This window comes from Stenella coeruleoalba, assembly GCF_951394435.1.
Source record: "Stenella coeruleoalba genome assembly, chromosome: 4".
Classification (NCBI taxonomy): domain Eukaryota; kingdom Metazoa; phylum Chordata; class Mammalia; order Artiodactyla; family Delphinidae; genus Stenella; species Stenella coeruleoalba.
The window spans coordinates 90,075,879-90,095,381 of NC_137149.1; the positions used below are offsets into that span (position 1 = coordinate 90,075,879).

Below are 19,503 nucleotides of genomic sequence, written 5' to 3' on the forward strand. Positions count from 1 at the left end.
AAGAATATGTTGGTTTTCTAAATTTGAGACCCTGTTCTGTTCTGTAATTCAGTTCCTGTGTAGCCAAGTTTACATTCCGTGTATTACTGATATCTTATGATGTTTCTTTTTCTGTGTGACTTATTTCAGTTAGAATCATCATACCTGAATCCACTCATTGTGCTGCTAAGGGCCTGATGACACAGATTTCATTGCTGAGTGATATTGCTTTGTAAGTAAATACCACAACTTCTTTATCCATTTTTCACTTTCTGCGATGTTGAACTTGTACTGTAAACGAGGTTCTTGTAAACAGAGCCTTTCCAAACTTTGGGGTGGCTGTGTCTTTTTGATTTTAATTTCCCTAAGCTATAGGACCATAAGTGGAAGTCCCCTAGGTTCTGTTGCTTTGTTTTTTAGATGTTTCAGGAAACACCATACACTTCTCCCGAGTGGTTGTTGGCAATTTACATCCCGCCCATCAGCATAACAAGGCTCCCAGTTCTCCATGGCCTGTCCTGCCTTTCTGGATTTTACACTTTTTTCAGATGGCCCTTTTGACCGGGGGGAAGTGAGACTTCATTGTAGTGCAGATTTCCTTTGCAAGCTTGCTTGGTTGGCCAAAAAGGGCGTATGCGTTTTTTCCTGAATATATTCAGGAAAAAACGCATACGCCCTTTTTGGCCAAGTGCATCACTGTGGACGTTCTGCCTCTTTTCCTATGCTTTCAATGCAATTCCAGTCTACCTCCTGAAATCGGTTTCCTGCAATTCTGCCCCGCTTTCAAGTCCTCTTGGCAGCCTTACTTCAGTCTCTTTTTGGACGATAGCTGTCATTTATAACTCTGCAGGTTTGTGAATTACAGTGCCCCTGAGCTCCTTTCTTCAACTCGCTTTCTTGTGAGCTGGCCGCAACACCGCAGGATGGCTTCAGGCCCTAATCTGGTTCCGGCACGGCACGCTTAGCCTTTGGCTAATTCCTCTTCCTGGTGGGAAATGAGAGTTAAATTTGCCCGTTCAGACACCTCCAGCTAGTCTCTCATTGGTTCTCGCTATTCCTGTTCATCTTCCGCAGAAATTGCAAACTGGGCCAAACAGGAGGTTAAAGGGACTGACTCTCCAAGTCGGGAGAGTGTTAGTAAAGCGTCTGGAATGTTGCACCCGAGTACCAGGGGAGGAAAACTGAGACATATTTGAACACGTCTCCCGTTCACATGGTTGATCATACTCTGGGTTCCACATCCATGTTTTAGCTGAAGGAAGAATACCTTAAACCTGGAGAGTTGAGACCCGTGTAATGGGTACCATGCAATATGACTTCAAAGGGTCTTCATTTGCTCACCGAACCTCTCCAATCCTATCACTGCTGCGTTTATGCCCCTGTACACACGCTTGATTCTCTTTTGGAGACATAGCAATCCATAGGTTTTAAGATACTTACTAGCCAGGTACATTCTTAGGCGTTTAATATGGGGTTTTGAGTCCATTTCGTTGAGCAAGGAGTAGCTCTTGTCTATTCCATATTTGGCTTAAGGAACTTTATCTGTGCTCATTTCAATCTCTGGTTTTATGCAGCACCCCAACTCACCTTTACCCTTAAGCAAGCATAAGTTGGTTTTCTAAATTTGAGACCCTTTTCTCTTCTGTAATTCAGTTCCTGTGTAGCCAAGTTTACATTCCGTGTATTACTGATATCTTATGATGTTTCTTTTTCTGTGTGACTTATTTCAGTTAGAATCATCATACCTGAATCCACTCATTGTGCTGCTAAGGGCCTGATGACATAGATTTCATTGCTGAGTGATATTGCTTTGTAAGTAAATACCACAACTTCTTTATCCATTTTTCACTTTCTGCGATGTTGAACTTGTACTGGAAACGAGGTTCTTGTAAACAGAGCCATTCCAAACTTTGGGGTGGCTGTGTCTTTTTGATTTTAATTTCCCTAAGCTATAGGACCATAAGTGGAAGTGCCCTAGGCTCTGTTGCTTTGTTTTTTAGATGTTTCAGGAAACACCATACACTTCTCCCGAGTGTCTGTTGGCAATTTACATCCCGCCCATCAGCATAACAAGGCTCCCAGTTCTCAATGGCCTGTTGCCTTTCTGGATTTTACACTTTTTTCAGATGGCCCTTTTGACCGGGGGGAAGTGAGACTTCATTGTAGTGCAGATTTCCTTTGCAAGCTTGCTTGGTTGGCCAAAAAGTGCGTATGCGTTTTTTCCTGAATATATTCAGGAAAAAACGCATACGCCCTTTTTGGCCAAGTGCATCATTGTGGACGTTCTGCCTCTTTTCCTATGCTTTCAATGCAATTCCAGTCTACCTCCTGAAATCGGTTTCCTGCAATTCTGCCCCGCTTTCAAGTCCTCTTGGCAGCCTTACTTCAGTCTATTTTTGGACGATAGCTGTCATTTATAACTCTGCAGGTTTGTGAATTACAGTGCCCCTGAGCTCCTTTCTTCAACTCGCTTTCTTGTGACCTGGCCGCAACACCGCAGGATGGCTTCAGGCCCTAATCTGGTTCCGGCACGGCACGCTGAGCCTTTGGTTAATTCCTCTTCCTGGTGGGAAATGAGAGTTAAATTTGCCCGTCCAGACACCTCCAGCTAGCCTCTCATTGGTTCTCGCTATTCCTGTTCATCTTCCGCAGAAATTGCAAACTGGGCCAAACAGGAGGTTAAAGGCGCTGACTCTCCAAGTGGGGAGAGTGTTAGTAAAGCGTCTGGAATGTTGCACCCGAGTACCAGGGGAGGAAAACTGAGACATATTTGAACACGTCTCCCGTTCACATGGTTGATCATACTTGGGTTCCACATGCATGTTTTAGCTGAAGGAAGAATACCTTAAACCTGAGAGTTGAGACCCGTGGAATGGGTACCATGCAATATGACTTCAAAGGGTCTTCATTTGCTCACCGAACCTCTCCAATCCTATCACTGCTGCGTTTATGCCCCTGTACACATGCTTGATTCTCTTTTGGAGACATAGCAATCCATAGGTTTTACGATACTTACTAGTCAGGTACATTCTTAGGCGTTTAATATGCGGTGTTGAGTCCATTTCGTTGAGCAAGGAGTAGCTCTTGTCTATTCCATATTTGACTTAAGGAACTTTATCTGTGCTCATTTCAATCTCTGGTTTTATGCAGCACCCCAACTCACCTTTACCCTTAAGCAAGCATAAGTTGGTTTTCTAAATTTGAGACCCTGTTCTGTTCTGTAATTCAGTTCCTGTGTAGCCAAGTTTACATTCCGTGTATTACTGATATCTTATGATGTTTCTTTTTCTGTGTGACTTATTTCAGTTAGAATCATCATACCTGAATCCACTCATTGTGCTGCTAAGGGCCTGATGACACAGACTTCATTGCTGAGTGATATTGCTTTGTAAGTAAATACCACAACTTCTTTATCCATTTTTCACTTTCTGCGATGTTGAACTTGTACTGTAAACGAGGTTCTTGTAAACAGAGCCGTTCCAAACTTTGGGGTGGCTGTGTCTTTTTGATTTTAATTTCCCTAATCTCTAGGACCGTAAGTGGAAGTGCCCTAGGCTCTGTTGCTTTGTTTTTCAGATGTTTCAGGAAACACCATACACTTCTCCCAAGTGTCTGTTGGCAATTTACATCCCGCCCATCAGCATAACAAGGCTCCCAGTTCTCCATGGCCTGTCCTGCCTTTCTGGATTTTACACTTTTTTCAGATGGCCCTTTTGACCGGGGGGAAGTGAGACTTCATTGTAGTGCAGATTTCCTTTGCAAGCTTGCTTGGTTGGCCAAAAAGGGCGTATGCGTTTTTTCCTGAATATATTCAGGAAAAAACGCATACGCCCTTTTTGGCCAAGTGCATCATTGTGGACGTTCTGCCTCTTTTCCTATGCTTTCAATGCAATTCCAGTCTACCTCCTGAAATCGGTTTCCTGCAATTCTGCCCCGCTTTCAAGTCCTCTTGGCAGCCTTACTTCAGTCTATTTTTGGACGATAGCTGTCATTTATAACTCTGCAGGTTTGTGAATTACAGTGCCCCTGAGCTCCTTTCTTCAACTCGTTTTCTTGTGACCTGGCCGCAACACCACAGGATGGTTTCAGGCCCTAATCTGGTTCCGGCCCGGCATGCTGAGCCTTTGGTTAATTCCTCTTCCTGGTGGGAAATGAGAGTTAAATTTGCCCGTCCAGACACCTCCAGCTAGCCTCTCATTGGTTCTCGGTATTCCTGTTCATCTTCCGCAGAAATTGCAAACTGGGCCAAACAGGAGGTTAAAGGGACTGACTCTCCAAGTGCGGAGAGTGTTAGTAAAGCGTCTGGAATGTTGCACCCGAGTACCAGGGGAGGAAAACTGAGACATATTTGAACACGTCTCCCGATCACATGGTTGATCATACTCTAGGTTCCACATGCATGTTTTAGCTGAAGGAAGAATACCTAAAACCTGGGTAGTTGAAACCCGTGGAATGGGTACCATGCAATATGACTTCAAAGGGTCTTCATTTGCTCACCGCATCTCTCCAATCCTATCACTGCTGCGTTTATGCCCCTGTACACATGCTTGATTGTCTTTCGGAGACATAGCAATCCATAGGTTTTAAGATACTTACTAGTCAGGTACATTCTTAGGCGTTTAATATGGGGTGTTGAGTCCATTTCGTTGAGCAAGGAGTAGCTCTTGTCTATTCCATATTTGGCTTAAGGAACTTTATCTGTGCTCATTTCAATCTCTGGTTTTATGCAGCACCCCAACTCACCTTTCCCCTTAAGCAAGAATAAGTTGGTTTTCTAAATTTGACACCCTGTTCTGTTCTGTAATTCAGTTCCTGTGTAGCCAAGTTTCCATTCCGTGTATTACTGATATCTTATGATGTTTCTTTTTCTGTGTGACTTATTTCAGTTAGAATCATCATACCTGAATCCACTCATTGTGCTGCTAAGGGCCTGATGACACAGACTTCATTGCTGAGTGATATTGCTTTGTAAGTAAATACCACAACTTCTTTATCCATTTTTCACTTTCTGTGATGTTGAACTTGTACTGTAAACGAGGTTCTTGTAAACAGAGCTGTTCCAAACTTTGGGGTGGCTGTGTCTTTTTGATTTTAATTTCCCTAAGCTATAGGACCATAAGTGGAAGTGCCCTAGGTTCTGTTGCTTTGTTTTTTAGATGTTTCAGGAAACACCATACACTTCTCCCAAGTGGTTGTTGGCAATTTACATCCCGCCCATCAGCATAACAAGGCTCCCAGTTCTCCATGGCCTGTCCTGCCTTTCTGGATTTTACACTTTTTTCAGATGGCCCTTTTGACCGGGGGGAAGTGAGACTTCATTGTAGTGCAGATTTCCTTTGCAAGCTTGCTTGGTTGGCCAAAAAGGGCGTATGCGTTTTTTCCTGAATATATTCAGGAAAAAACGCATACGCCCTTTTTGGCCAAGTGCATCATTGTGGACGTTCTGCCTCTTTTCCTATGCTTTCAATGCAATTCCAGTCTACCTCCTGAAATCGGTTTCGTGCAATTCTGCCCCGCTTTCAAGTCCTCTTGGCAGCCTTACTTCAGTCAATTTTTGGACGATAGCTGTCATTTATAACTCTGCAGGTTTGTGAATTACAGTGCCCCTGAGCTCCTTTCTTCAACTCGCTTTCTTTTGACCTGGCCGCAACACCGCAGGATGGCTTCAGGCCCTAATCTGGTTCCGGCACGGCACGCTGAGCCTTTGGTTATTTCCTCTTCCTGTTGGGAAATGAGAGTTAAATTTGCCCGTCCAGACACCTCCAGCTAGCCTCTCATTGGTTCTCGGTATTCCTGTTCATCTTCCGCAGAAATTGCAAACTGTGCCAAACAGGAGGTTAAAGGCGCTGACTCTCCAAGTGGGGAGAGTGTTAGTAAAGCGTCTGGAATGTTGCACCCGAGTACCAGGGGAGGAAAACTGAGACATATTTGAACACGTCTCCCGATCACATGGTTGATCATACTCTGGGTTCCACATGCATGTTTTACCTGAAGGAAGAATACCTAAAACCTGGGTAGTTGAAACCCGTGGAATGGGTACCATGCAATATGACTTCAAAGGGTCTTCATTTGCTCACCGAACCTCTCCAATCCTATCACTGCTGCGTTTATGCCCCTGTACACATGCTTGATTCTCTTTTGGAGACATAGCAATCCATAGGTTTTAAGATACTTACTAGTCAGGTACATTCTTAGGCGTTTAATATGGGGTTTTGAGTCCATTTCGTTGAGCAAGGAGTAGCTCTTGTCTATTCCATATTTGGCTTAAGGAACTTTATCTGTGCTCATTTCAATCTCTGGTTTTATGCAGCACCCCAACTCACCTTTCCCCTTAAGCAAGCATAAGTTGGTTTTCTAAATTTGAGACCCTGTTCTGTTTTGGAATGCAGTTCCTGTGTAGCCAAGTTTACATTCCGTGTATTAGTGATATCTTATGATGTTTCTTTTTCTGTGTGACTTATTTCAGTTAGAATCATCGTACCTGAATCCACTCATTATGCTGCTACGGGCCTTATGACATAGATTTCATTGCTGAGTGATACTGCATTGTACGTAAGTACCACAAGTTCTTTATCCATTTTTCACTTTCTGCGATGTTGAACTTGTACTGTAAACGAGGTTCTTGTATACAGAGCCGTTCCAAACTTTGGGGTGGCTGTGTCTTTTTGATTTTAATTTCCCTAAGCTATAGGACCATAAGTGGAAGTGCCCTAGGTTCTGTTGCTTTGTTTTTTAGATGTTTCAGGAAACACCATACACTTCTCCCAAGTGCTTGTTGGCAATTTACATCCCGCCCATCAGCATAACAAGGCTCCCAGTTCTCCATGGCCTGTCCTGCCTTTCTGGATTTTACACTTTTTTCAGATGGCCCTTTTGACCGGGGGGAAGTGAGACTTCATTGTAGTGCAGATTTCCTTTGCAAGCTTGCTTGGTTGGCCAAAAAGGGCGTATGCGTTTTTTCCTGAATATATTCAGGAAAAAACGCATACGCCCTTTTTGGCCAAGTGCATCATTGTGGACGTTCTGCCTCTTTTCCTATGCTTTCAATGCAATTCCAGTCTACCTCCTGAAATCGGTTTCCTGCAATTCTGCCCCGCTTTCAAGTCCTCTTGGCAGCCTTACTTCAGTCTATTTTTGGACGATAGCTGTCATTTATAACTCTGCAGGTTTGTGAATTACAGTGCCCCTGAGCTCCTTTCTTCAACTCGCTTTCTTGTGACCTGGCCGCAACACCGCAGGATGGCTTCAGGCCCTAATCTGGTTCCGGCACGGCACGCTGAGCCTTTGGTTATTTCCTCTTCCTGGTGGGAAATGAGAGTTAAATTTGCCCGTCCAGACACCTCCAGCTAGCCTCTCATTGGTTCTCGCTATTCCTGTTCATCTTCCGCAGAAATTGCAAACTGGGCCAAACAGGAGGTTAAAGGCGCTGACTCTCCAAGTGGGGAGAGTGTTAGTAAAGCGTCTGGAATGTTGCACCCGAGTACCAGGGGAGGAAAACTGAGACATATTTGAACACGTCTCCCGATCACATGGTTGATCATACTCTGGGTTCCACATGCATGTTTTAGCTGAAGGAAGAATACCTAAAACCTGGGTAGTTGAAACCCGTGGAATGGGTACCATGCAATATGACTTCAAAGGGTCTTCATTTGCTCACCGAACCTCTCCAATCCTATCACTGCTGCGTTTATGCCCCTGTACACATGCTTGATTCTCTTTCGGAGACATAGCAATCCATAGGTTTTAAGATACTTACTAGTCAGGTACATTCTTAGGCGTTTAATATGGGGTTTTGAGTCCATTTCATTGAGCAAGGAGTAGCTCTTGTCTATTCCATATTTGGCTTAAGGAACTTTATCTGTGCTCATTTCAATCTCTGGTTTTATGCAGCACCCCAACTCACCTTTCCCCTTAAGCAAGCATAAGTTGGTTTTCTAAATTTGAGACCCTGTTCTGTTTTGGAATGCAGTTCCTGTGTAGCCAAGTTTACATTCCGTGTATTAGTGATATCTTATGATGTTTCTTTTTCTGTGTGACTTATTTCAGTTAGAATCATCGTACCTGAATCCACTCATTATGCTGCTACGGGCCTTATGACATAGATTTCATTGCTGAGTGATACTGCATTGTACGTAAGTACCACAAGTTCTTTATCCATTTTTCACTTTCTGCGATGTTGAACTTGTACTGTAAACGAGGTTCTTGTAAAGAGAGCCATTCCAAACTTTGGAGTGGCTGTGTCTTTTTGATTTTAATTTCCCTAAGCTATAGGACCATAAGTGGCAGTGCCCTAGGCTCTGTTGCTTTGTTTTTTAGTTGTTTCAGGAAACACCATACACTTCTCCCGAGTGGTTGTTGGCAATTTACATCCCGCCCATCAGCATAACAAGGCTCCCAGTTCTCCATGGCCTGTCCTGCCTTTCTGGATTTTACACTTTTTTCAGATGGCCCTTTTGACCGGGGGGAAGTGAGACTTCATTGTAGTGCAGATTTCCTTTGCAAGCTTGCTTGGTTGGCCAAAAGGGGCGTATGCGTTTTTTCCTGAATATATTCAGGAAAAAACGCATACGCCCTTTTAGGCCAAGTGCATCATTGTGGACGTTCTGCCTCTTTTCCTATGCTTTCAATGCAATTCCAGTCTACCTCCTGAAATCGGTTTCCTGCAATTCTGCCCCGCTTTCAAGTCCTCTTGGCAGCCTTACTTCAGTCTATTTTTGGACGATAGCTGTCATTTATAACTCTGCAGGTTTGTGAATTACAGTGCCCCTGAGCTCCTTTCTTCAACTCGCTTTCTTGTGAGCTGGCCGCAACACCGCAGGATGGCTTCAGGCCCTAATGTGGTTCCGGCATGGCACGCTGAGCCTTTGGTTATTTCCGCCTCCTGGTGGGAAATGAGAGTTAAATTTGCCCGTCCAGACACCTCCAGCTAGCCTCTCATTGGTTCTCGCTATTCCTGTTCATCTTCCGCAGAAATTGCAAACTGGGCCAAACAGGAGGTTAAAGGTGCTGACTCTCCAAGTGGGGAGAGTGTTAGTAAAGCGTCTGGAATGTTGCACCCGAGTACCACGGGAGGAAAACTGAGACATATTTGAACACGTCTCCCGATCACATGGTTGATCATACTTGGGTTCCACATGCATGTTTTAGCTGAAGGAAGAATACCTTAAACCTGGAGAGTTAAGACCCGTGTAATGGGTACCATGCAATATGACTTCAAAGGGTCTTCATTTGCTCACCGAACCTCTCCAATCCTATCACTGCTGCGTTCATGCCCCTGTACACATGCTTGATTCTCTTTCGGAGACATAGCAATCCATAGGTTTTAAGATACTTACTAGTCAGGTACATTCTTAGGTGCTTAATATGCGGTGTTGAGTCCATTTCGTTGAGCAAGGAGTAGCTCTTGTCTATTCCATATTTGGCTTAAGGAACTTTATCTGTGCTCATTTCAATCTCTGGTTTTATGCAGCACCCCAACTCACCTTTACCCTTAAGCAAGAATAAGTTGGTTTTCTAAATTTGACACCCTGTTCTGTTCTGTAATTCAGTTCCTGTGTAGCCAAGTTTACATTCTGTGTATTACTGATATCTTATGATGTTTCTTTTTCTGTGTGACTTATTTCAGTTAGAATCATCATACCTGAATCCACTCATTGTGCTGCTAAGGGCCTGATGACACAGATTTCATTGCTGAGTGATATTGCTTTGTAAGTAAATACCACAACTTCTTTATCCATTTTTCACTTTCTGCGATGTTGAACGAGGTTCTTGTAAACGAGGTTCTTGTAAACAGAGCTGTTCCAAACTTTGGGGTGGCTGTGTCTTTTTGATTTTAATTTCCCTAAGCTATAGGACCATAAGTGGAAGTGCCCTAGGTTCTGTTGCTTTGTTTTTTAGATGTTTCAGGAAACACCATACACTTCTCCCGAGTGGTTGTTGGCAATTTACATCCCGCCCATCAGCATAACAAGGCTCCCAGTTCTCCATGGCCTGTCCTGCCTTTCTGGATTTTACACTTTTTTCAGATGGCCCTTTTGACCGGGGGGAAGTGAGACTTCATTGTAGTGCAGATTTCCTTTGCAAGCTTGCTTGGTTGGCCAAAAAGGGCGTATGCGTTTTTTCCTGAATATATTCAGGAAAAAACGCATACGCCCTTTTTGGCCAAGTGCATCATTGTGGACGTTCTGCCTCTTTTCCTATGCTTTCAATGCAATTCCAGTCTACCTCCTGAAATCGGTTTCCTGCAATTCTGCCCCGCTTTCAAGTCCTCTTGGCAGCCTTACTTCAGTCTATTTTTGGACGATAGCTGTCATTTATAACTCTGCAGGTTTGTGAATTACAGTGCCCCTGAACTCCTTTCTTCAACTCGCTTTCTTTTGAGCTGGCCGCAACACCGCAGGATGGCTTCAGGCCCTAATCTGGTTCCGGCACGGCACGCTGAGCCTTTGGTTATTTCCTCTTCCTGTTGGGAAATGAGAGTTAAATTTGCCCGTCCAGACACCTCCAGCTAGCCTCTCATTGGTTCTCGCTATTCCTGTTCATCTTACGCAGAAATTGCAAACTGTGCCAAACAGGAGGTTAAAGGCGCTGACTCTCCAAGTGGGGAGAGTGTTAGTAAAGCGTCTGGAATGTTGCACCCGAGTACCAGGGGAGGAAAACTGAGACATATTTGAACACGTCTCCCGATCACATGGTTGATCATACTCTGGGTTCCACATGCATGTTTTAGCTGAAGGAAGAATACCTAAAACCTGGGTAGTTGAAACCCGTGGAATGGGTACCATGCAATATGACTTCAAAGGGTCTTCATTTGCTCACCGAACCTCTCCAATCCTATCACTGCTGCGTTTATGCCCCTGTACACATGCTTGATTCTCTTTCAGAGACATAGCAATCCATAGGTTTTAAGATACTTACTAGTCAGGTACATTCTTAGGCGTTTAATATGGGGTTTTGAGTCCATTTCGTTGAGCAAGGAGTAGCTCTTGTCTATTCCATATTTGGCTTAAGGAACTTTATCTGTGCTCATTTCAATCTCTGGTTTTATGCAGCACCCCAACTCACCTTTCCCCTTAAGCAAGCATAAGTTGGTTTTCTAAATTTGAGACCCTGTTCTGTTTTGGAATGCAGTTCCTGTGTAGCCAAGTTTACATTCCGTGTATTAGTGATATCTTATGATGTTTCTTTTTCTGTGTGACTTATTTCAGTTAGAATCATCGTACCTGAATCCACTCATTATGCTGCTACGGACCTGATGACATAGATTTCATTGCTGAGTGATACTGCATTGTACGTAAGTACCACAAGTTCTTTATCCATTTTTCACTTTCTGCGATGTTGAACTTGTACTGTAAACGAGGTTCTTGTAAACAGAGGCGTCCCAAACTTTGGGGTGGCTGTGTCTTTTTGATTTTAATTTCCCTAAGCTATAGGACCATAAGTGGCAGTGCCCTAGTCTCTGTTGCTTTGTTTTTTAGATGTTTCAGGAGACACCATACACTTCTCCCGAATGTCTGTTGGCAATTTACATCCCGCCCATCAGCATAACAAGGCTCCCAGTTCTCCATGGCCTGTCCTGCCTTTCTGGATTTTACACTTTTTTCAGATGGCCCTTTTGACCGGGGGGAAGTGAGACTTCATTGTAGTGCAGATTTCCTTTGCAAGCTTGCTTGGTTGGCCAAAAAGGGCGTATGCGTTTTTTCCTGAATATATTCAGGAAAAAACGCATACGCCCTTTTTGGCCAAGTGCATCATTGTGGACGTTCTGCCTCTTTTCCTATGCTTTCAATGCAATTCCAGTCTACCTCCTGAAATCGGTTTCCTGCAATTCTGCCCCGCTTTCAAGTCCTCTTGGCAGCCGTACTTCAGTCTATTTTTGGACGATAGCTGTCATTTATAACTCTGCAGGTTTGTGAATTACAGTGCCCCTGAGCTCCTTTCTTCAACTCGCTTTCTTTTGAGCTGGCCGCAACACCGCAGGATGGCTTCAGGCCCTAATCTGGTTCCGGCACGGCACGCTAAGCCTTTGGTTAATTCCTCTTCCTGGTGGGAAATGAGAGTTAAATTTGCCCGTCCAGACACCTCCAGCTAGCCTCTCATTGGTTCTCGCTATTCTTGTTCACCTTCCGCAGAAATTGCAAACTGTGCCAAACAGGAGGTTAAAGGCGCTGACTCTCCAAGAGGGGAGAGTGTTAGTAAAGCATCTGGAATGTTGCACCCGAGTACCAGGGGAGGAAAACTGAGACATATTTGAACACGTCTCCCAATCACATGGTTGATCATACTCTGGGTTCCACATGCATGTTTTAGCTGAAGGAAGAATACCTAAAACCTGGGTAGTTGAAACCCGTGGAATGGGTACCATGCAATATGACTTCAAAGGGTCTTCATTTGCTCACCGAACCTCTCCAATCCTATCACTGCTGCGTTTATGCCCCTGTACACATGCTTGATTCTCTTTCGGAGACATAGCAATCCATAGGTTTTAAGATACTTACTAGTCATGTACATTCTTAGGCGTTTAATATGCGGTGTTGAGTCCATTTCGTTGAGCAAGGAGTAGCTCTTGTCTAATCCATATTTGGCTTAAGGAACTTTATCTGTGCTCATTTCAATCTCTGGTTTTATGCAGCACCCCAACTCACCTTTACCCTTAAGCAAGCATAAGTTGGTTTTCTAAATTTGAGACCCTGTTCTGTTCTGTAATTCAGTTCCTGTGTAGCCAAGTTTACATTCCGTGTATTACTGATATCTTATGATGTTTCTTTTTCTGTGTGACTTACTTCAGTTAGAATCATCATACCTGAATCCACTCATTGTGCTGCTAAGGGCCTGATGACACAGATTTCATTGCTGAGTGATATTGCTTTGTAAGTAAATACCACAACTTCTTTATCCATTTTTCACTTTCTGCGATGTTGAACTTGTACTGTAAACGAGGTTCTTGTAAACAGAGGCGTCCCAAACTTTGGGGTGGCTGTGTCTTTTTGATTTTAATTTCCCTAAGCTATAGGACCATAAGTGGAAGTGCCCTAGGTTCTGTTTCTTTGTTTTTTAGATGTTTCAGGAAACACCATACACTTCTCCCGAGTGTCTGTTGGCAATTTACATCCCGCCCATCAGCATAACAAGGCTCCCAGTTCTCCATGGCCTGTCCTGCCTTTCTGGATTTTACACTTTTTTCAGATGGCCCTTTTGACCGGGGGGAAGTGAGACTTCATTGTAGTGCAGATTTCCTTTGCAAGCTTGCTTGGTTGGCCAAAAAGGGCGTATGCGTTTTTTCCTGAATATATTCAGGAAGAAACGCATACGCCCTTTTTGGCCAAGTGCATCATTGTGGACGTTCTGCCTCTTTTCCTTTGCTTTCAATGCAATTCCAGTCTACCTCCTGAAATCGGTTTCCTGCAATTCTGCCCCGCTTTCAAGTCCTCTTGGCAGCCTTACTTCAGTCTATTTTTGGACGATAGCTGTCATTTATAACTCTGCAGGTTTGTGAATTACAGTGCCCCTGAGCTCCTTTCTTCAACTCGCTTTCTTTTGAGCTGGCCGCAACACCGCAGGATGGCTTCAGGCCCTAATCTGGTTCCGGTACGGCACGCTGAGCCTTTGGTTATTTCCTCTTCCTGGTGGGAAATGAGAGTTAAATTTGCCCGTCCAGACACCTCCAGCTAGCCTCTCATTGGTTCTCACTATTCCTGTTCATCTTCCGCAGAAATTGCAAACTGGGCCAAACAGGAGGTTAAAGGCGCTGACTCTCCAAGTGGGGAGAGTGTTAGTAAAGCATCTGGAATGTTGCACCCGAGTACCAGGGGAGGAAAACTGAGACATATTTGAACACGTCTCCCGTTCACATGGTTGATCATACTTGGGTTCCACATGCATGTTTTAGCTGAAGGAAGAATACCTTAAACCTGGAGAGTTGAGACCCGTGTAATGGTTACCATGCAATATGACTTCAAAGGGTCTTCATTTGCTCACCGAACCTCTCCAATCCTATCACTGCTGCGTTTATGCCCCTGTACACATGCTTGATTCTCTTTCGGAGACATAGCAATCCATAGGTTTTAAGATACTTACTAGTCAGGTACATTCTTAGGCGTTTAATATGCGGTGTTGAGTCCATTTCATTGAGCAAGGAGTAGCTCTTGTCTATTCCATATTTGACTTAAGGAACTTTATCTGTGCTCATTTCAATCTCTGGTTTTATGCAGCACCCCAACTCACCTTTACCCTTAAGCAAGCATAAGTTGGTTTTCTAAATTTGAGACCCTGTTCTGTTCTGTAATTCAGTTCCTGTGTAGCCAAGTTTACATTCCGTGTATTACTGATATCTTATGATGTTTCTTTTTCTGTGTGACTTACTTCAGTTAGAATCATCATACCTGAATCCACTCATTGTGATGCTAAGGGCCTGATGACATAGATTTCATTGCTGAGTGATATTGCTTTGTAAGTAAATACCACAACTTCTTTATCCATTTTTCACTTTCTGCGATGTTGAACTTGTACTGTAAACGAGGTTCTTGTAAACAGAGGCGTCCCAAACTTTGGGGTGGCTGTGTCTTTTTGATTTTAATTTCCCTAAGCTATAGGACCATAAGTGGCAGTGCCCTAGGCTCTGTTGCTTTGTTTTTTAGATGTTTCAGGAGACACCATACACTTCTCCCGAGTGTCTGTTGGCAATTTACATCCCGCCCATCAGCATAACAAGGCTCCCAGTTCTCCATGGCCTGTCCTGCCTTTCTGGATTTTACACTTTTTTCAGATGGCCCTTTTGACCGGGGGGAAGTGAGACTTCATTGTAGTGCAGATTTCCTTTGCAAGCTTGCTTGGTTGGCCAAAAAGGGCGTATGCGTTTTTTCCTGAATATATTCAGGAAAAAACGCATACGCCCTTTTTGGCCAAGTGCATCATTGTGGACGTTCTGCCTCTTTTCCTATGCTTTCAATGCAATTCCAGTCTACCTCCTGAAATCGGTTTCCTGCAATTCTGCCCCGCTTTCAAGTCCTCTTGGCAGCCTTACTTCAGTCTATTTTTGGACGATAGCTGTCATTTATAAGTCTGCAGGTTTGTGAATTACAGTGTGCCTGAGCTCCTTTCTTCAACTCGCTTTCTTTTGAGCTGGCCGCAACACCGCAGGATGGCTTCAGGCCCTAATCTGGTTTCGGCACGGCACGCTGAGCGTTTGGTTAATTCCTCTTCCTGGTGGGAAATGAGAGTTAAATTTGCCCGTCCAGACACCTCCAGCTAGCCTCTCATTGGTTCTCGCTATTCCTGTTCATCTTCCGCAGAAATTGCAAACTGGGCCAAACAGGAGGTTAAAGGGACTGACTCTCCAAGTGGGGAGAGTGTTAGTAAAGCGTCTGGAATGTTGCACCCGAGTACCAGGGGAGGAAAACTGAGACATATTTGAACACGTCTCCCGATCACATGGTTGATCATACTCTAGGTTCCACATGCATGTTTTAGCTGAAGGAAGAATACCTTAAACCTGGGTAGTTGAAACCCGTGGAATGGGCACCATGCAATATGACTTCAAAGGGTCTTCATTTGCTCACCGAACCTCTCCAATCCTATCACTGCTGCGTTTATGCCCCTGTACACATGCTTGATTCTCTTTCGGAGACATAGCAATCCATAGGTTTTAAGATACTTACTAGTCAGGTACATTCTTAGGCGTTTAATATGCGGTGTTGAGTCCATTTCGTTGAGCAAGGAGTAGCTCTTGTCTATTCCATATTTGGCTTAAGGAACTTTATCTGTGCTCATTTCAATCTCTGGTTTTATGCAGCACCCCAACTCACCTTTACCCTTAAGCAAGAATAAGTTGGTTTTCTAAATTTGAGACCCTGTTCTGTTCTGTAATTCAGTTCCTGTGTAGCCAAGTTTACATTCCGTGTATTATTGATATCTTATGATGTTTCTTTTTCTGTGTGACTTATTTCAGTTAGAATCATCATACCTGAATCCACTCATTGTGCTGCTAAGGGCCTGATGAAACAGACTTCATTGCTGAGTGATATTGCTTTGTAAGTAAATACCACAACTTCTTTATCCATTTTTCACTTTCTGCGATGTTGAACATGTACTGTAAACGAGGTTCTTGTAAACAGAGCCGTCCCAAACTTTGGGGTGGCTGTGTCTTTTTGATTTTAATTTCCCTAAGCTATAGGACCATAAGTGGCAGTGCCCTAGGCTCTGTTGCTTTGTTTTTTAGATGTTTCAGGAAACACCATACACTTCTCCGGAGTGGTTGTTGGCAATTTACATCCCGCCCATCAGCATAACAAGGCTCCCAGTTCTCCATGGCCTGTCCTGCCTTTCTGGATTTTACACTTTTTTCAGATGGCCCTTTTGACCGGGGGGAAGTGAGACTTCATTGTAGTGCAGATTTCCTTTGCAAGCTTGCTTGGTTGGCCAAAAAGGGCGTATGCGTTTTTTCCTGAATATATTCAGGAAAAAACGCATACGCCCTTTTTGGCCAAGTGCATCATTGTGGACGTTCTGCCTCTTTTCCTATGCTTTCAATGCAATTCCAGTCTACCTCCTGAAATCGGTTTCCTGCAATTCTGCCCCGCTTTCAAGTCCTCTTGGCAGCCTTACTTCAGTCTATTTTTGGACGATAGCTGTCATTTATAACTCTGCAGGTTTGTGAATTACAGTGCCCCTGAGCTCCTTTCTTCAACTCGCTTTCTTGTGACCTGGCCGCAACACCGCAGGATGGCTTCAGGCCCTAATCTGGTTCCGGTACGGCACGCTGAGCCTTTGGTTATTTCCTCTTCCTGGTGGGAAATGAGAGTTAAATTTGCCCGTCCAGACACCTCCAGCTAGCCTGTCATTGGTTCTCGCTATTCCTGTTCATCTTCCGCAGAAATTGCAAACTGGGCCAAACAGGAGGTTAAAGGCGCTGACTCTCCAAGTGGGGAGAGTGTTAGTAAAGCGTCTGGAATGTTGCACCCGAGTACCAGGGGAGGAAAACTGAGACATATTTGAACACGTCTCCCGATCACATGGTTGATCATACTCTGGGTTCCACATGCATGTTTTAGCTGAAGGAAGAATACCTAAAACCTGGGTAGTTGAAACCCGTGGAATGGGTACCATGCAATATGACTTCAAAGGGTCTTCATTTGCTCACCGAACCTCTCCAATCCTATCACTGCTGCGTTTATGCCCCTGTACACATGCTTGATTCTCTTTCGGAGACATAGCAATCCATAGGTTTTAAGATACTTACTAGTCAGGTACATTCTTAGGCGTTTAATATGCGGTGTTGAGTCCATTTCGTTGAGCAAGGAGTAGCTCTTCTCTATTCCATATATGGCTTAAGGAACTTTATCTGTGCTCATTTCAATCTCTGGTTTTATGCAGCATCCCAACTCACCTTTCCCCTTAAGCAAGCATAAGTTGGTTTTCTAAATTTGAGAACCTATTCTGTTTTGGAATTCAGTTCCTGTGTAGCCAAGTTTACATTCCGTGTATTAGTGATATCTTATGATGTTTCTTTTTCTGTGTAACTTATTTCAGTTAGAATCATCATACCTGAATCCACTCATTATGCTGCTACGGGCCTGATGACATAGATTTCATTGCTGAGTGATACTGCATTGTACGTAAGTACCAGAAGTTCTTTATCCATTTTTCACTTTCTGCGATGTTGAACTTGTACTGTAAACGAGGTTCTTGTAAACAGAGCCGTTCCAAACTTTGGGGTGGCTGTGTCTTTTTGATTTTAATTTCCCTAAGCTATAGGACCATAAGTGGAAGTGCCCTAGGCTCTGTTGCATTGTTTTTTAGATGTTTCAGGAAACACCATACACTTCTCCAGAGTGTCTGTTGGCAATTTACATCCCGCCCATCAGCATAACAAGGCTCCCAGTTCTCAATGGCCTGTTGCCTTTCTGGATTTTACACTTTTTTCAGATGGCCCTTTTGACCGGGGGGAAGTGAGACTTCATTGTAGTGCAGATTTCCTTTGCAAGCTTGCTTGGTTGGCCAAAAAGGGCGTATGCGTTTTTTCCTGAATATATTCAGGAAAAAACGCATACGCCCTTTTTGGCCAAGTGCATCATTGTGGACGTTCTGCCTCTTTTCCTATGCTTTCAATGCAATTCCAGTCTACCTCCTGAAATCGGTTTCCTGCAATTCTGCCCCGCTTTCAAGTCCTCTTGGCAGCCTTACTTCAGTCTATTTTTGGACGATAGCTGTCATTTATAACTCTGCAGGTTTGTGAATTACAGTGCCCCTGAGCTCCTTTCTTCAACTCGCTTTCTTTTGAGCTGGCCGCAACACCGCAGGATGGCTTCAGGCCCTAATCTGGTTCCGGTACGGCACGCTGAGCCTTTGGTTATTTCCTCTTCCTGGTGGGAAATGAGAGTTAAATTTGCCCGTCCAGACACCTCCAGCTAGCCTCTCATTGGTTCTCACTATTCCTGTTCATCTTCCACAGAAATTGCAAACTGGGCCAAACAGGAGGTTAAAGGCGCTGACTCTCCAAGTGGGGAGAGTGTTAGTAAAGCGTCTGGAATGTTGCACCCGAGTACCAGGGGAGGAAAACTGAGACATATTTGAACACGTCTCCCGTTCACATGGTTGATCATACTTGGGTTCCACATGCATGTTTTAGCTGAAGGAAGAATACCTTAAACCTGGGTACTTGAAACCCGTGTAATGGGTACCATGCAATATGACTTCAAAGGGTCTTCATTTGCTCACCGAACCTCTCCAATCCTATAACTGCTGCGTTTATACCCCTGTACACATGCTTGATTCTCTTTCGGAGACATAGCAATCCATAGGTTTTAAGATACTTACTAGTCAGGTACATTCTTAGGCGTTTAATATGCGGTGTTGAGTCCATTTCATTGAGCAAGGCGTAGCTCTTGTCTATTCCATATTTGACTTAAGGAACTTTATCTGTGCTCATTTCAATCTCTGGTTTTATGCAGCACCCCAACTCACCTTTACCCTTAAGCAAGCATAAGTTGGTTTTCTAAATTTGAGACCCTGTTCTGTTCTGTAATTCAGTTCCTGTGTAGCCAAGTTTACATTCCGTGTATTACTGATATCTTATGATGTTTCTTTTTCTGTGTGACTTACTTCAGTTAGAATCATCATACCTGAATCCACTCATTGTGCTGCTAAGGGCCTGATGACACAGACTTCATTGCTGAGTGATATTGCTTTGTAAGTAAATACCACAACTTCTTTATCCATTTTTCACTTTCTGCGATGTTGAACTTGTACTGTAAACGAGGTTCTTGTAAACAGAGCCGTTCCAAACTTTGGGGTGGCTGTGTCTTTTTGATTTTAATTTCCCTAAGCTATAGGACCATAAGTGGAAGTGCCCTAGGCTCTGTTGCTTTGTTTTTTAGATGTTTCAGTAAAAAACACCATACACTTCTCCCGAGTGGTTGTTGGCAATTTACATCCCGCCCATCAGCATAACAAGGCTCCCAGTTCTCCATGGCCTGTCCTGCCTTTCTGGATTTTACACTTTTTTCAGATGGCCCTTTTGACCGGGGG

The 19,503-nt window shown here is 43.9% G+C and overlaps 1 long non-coding RNA gene across 50 annotated transcripts in view; it reads left to right on the forward strand.

Annotated features, from left to right (window-relative positions):
• The window catches only part of LOC307185334, a 3,778,167-nt gene that overhangs the window by 3,543,799 nt on the left and 214,865 nt on the right, over positions 1-19,503 (forward strand). Inside the window, exon 18 of one of the 50 annotated variants that reach the window (XR_013827984.1) lies at positions 11,187-11,272. The exons of the other annotated variants lie outside the window; for them this stretch is intronic. This is a non-coding gene — a long non-coding RNA (uncharacterized lncRNA). The remainder of the gene's footprint in view (positions 1-11,186; positions 11,273-19,503) is intronic. 50 annotated transcript variants of the gene reach the window in all.